This window comes from Oryx dammah, unplaced genomic scaffold, assembly GCF_014754425.2.
Source record: "Oryx dammah isolate SB20612 unplaced genomic scaffold, SCBI_Odam_1.1 HiC_scaffold_15, whole genome shotgun sequence".
Lineage (NCBI taxonomy): Eukaryota > Metazoa > Chordata > Mammalia > Artiodactyla > Bovidae > Oryx > Oryx dammah.
The window spans coordinates 23,925,904-23,927,799 of NW_024070199.1; the positions used below are offsets into that span (position 1 = coordinate 23,925,904).

At 47.3% G+C, this 1,896-nt stretch overlaps 1 pseudogene; it reads right to left on the bottom strand.

The window, feature by feature from the left end:
• Positions 1-444: 444 nt before the first annotated feature.
• On the bottom strand, positions 445-806 carry LOC120874865 (annotated as a pseudogene).
• Positions 807-1,896: the final 1,090 nt, after the last annotated feature.

Sequence of the window (1,896 nt, forward strand, 5' to 3'; positions counted from 1 at the left end):
TCCTTGCCTCTTCGCAGCTTCCGGTGGAAGCGGGCAGCAGCCATCCCCGGTGCTCTTTGCTTTGCAGCTGCCCAGCTCCTGTCTCATCTCCATCTTCACGTGGCCTTCGTCCCTCGTATCCTTCTGCTATCTTCGTATAAGGACAGTGGGCATAGTGCCCTATGGGTCACCCTATTGCGTAGAACCTCTTCATCAATTACACTTGCAAAGACCCTGTTTCTAAATAAGGTCACATTCTGAGGTACTGGGGGTTAGGATTTCAACATTTTGTTGTTGTTGTTGTTATAGCACAACATATATTTCAAGTAGACAAAAAATTAGTATCAGTTACGACCGAACAACAACAGTATCTTAAGCTGCCTTTGATTGGGAGCTTCCTTTCCTGTACTTTGAGGTCTATCCAACGTTTCTAGAAAATTTACTACTGTGGAAAATGGAGACTGCTTAAATTGAACGGAGGTAGGGGAGGCCTGTGGTTTTTCTTTTTGGTTCACTGCTGTAATACTGTCCTTCAGGGCGGCTGAAGAGGTTCCATATTTTTAGACATCATTAGGGGCCGGAGCTCTTACAGGCCAGCTCTAATGCTGTATGAATTCTGCCACTTTGCTAGCGCTGATATGGCTCTTGGGTCCACCACTCCATTAGAACTATTAACTCCATTCAGGTTAATTTTTGTTACAGATCTTACAAGGGGCTTCTTCTGGGTATCTAGGGCCACATTCTATTCTAAAGCTGTATATTTGGTTTTCGTAAATTGTCCGAGCCCATGGTGGCTGCCATCTTACGCTGCTGTTGCTCAAGATCATCATATGATTTTAGGGAACATAATTCAATCCTTAGTTACAACTCAGAGTGCAGATGCTGGTTGTCTTATCAGATCCCAAGAAAGATCTGTGAGGGAAGCACTTCTGAGGCAGGGGAAGCGTCTGGGACAGAGAATTTAGGGTGGACTCATTTCAGTGCCCAGGGGTCTCACCAGTGCACCAGCAAGGTGATAGGAGAGAAAGCCAGTGAAGTGTTCCTTGATTACCACTATGGGCAGCTGGGTCAATCAATCCCATTTGGGGAGCCGCTAATGAGCTCTATGGCGCCTCCCCAGTGGCTCAGAAGGTAGAGAACTCACCTGTAGTGAGGAAGACCTGGGTTCAATCCCTGGGTTGGGAAGATCCCCTGGAGAAGGGAATGGCAACCCACTCTAGAATTCTTGCCTGAGAATTCTGTGGACGAGGAACCTGGCGGGCTACAGTCCATAGGGTCACAAAGAGTCAGACATGACTGAGTGACTGACACTTTCACTTTTCACAGAGCTCTGTAGAACGTGCCTCCCACTCATCCCACAGAGGGATGGGAAAGCTGGCCATTCATCTACTAACTACTGTATCTTACTGGCTGCAGGTTGTCCCCAAGGGCATAAATCCTCTGTGGACTGCTCTGCACTTCAATGGACAGGCTTCTGCGGCACTAGAGAAAGGTCTCAGATGCAGGTCCTTGTGGTGGGATGCTGTCGGCCTCAGTTGTCCACTGTGGACTCAGGTGAAGCCAGGGCTGTGGATCAAGTCATCGACAGTGTCTGCTCCAGCGCGTGCCTTGTGATGCTTCTCCAGAGAAGACATGCGGATGGCCCACAGGCACATGAAAATATGCGCAACACTCTAATTATCAGAGAAATGCAAATAAAACTACGAGGTCTCCATAAATTAGATCCTTTGGTCTGAGACGTTATTCACTACTCCATGCAGTAAAGCAAGGGTGTGTTGGGTTTATTTCGGGAAGGTCTATTCTGTTTTCTTGAATGATCTGTGAGTTCTTGCACCATACCACACTGACTTCATGATCTTTGAAAGTCCTGATATCTGGTAGAGAACTCTCTCTCTTCTTGGTCTTCTTCCTCATTGG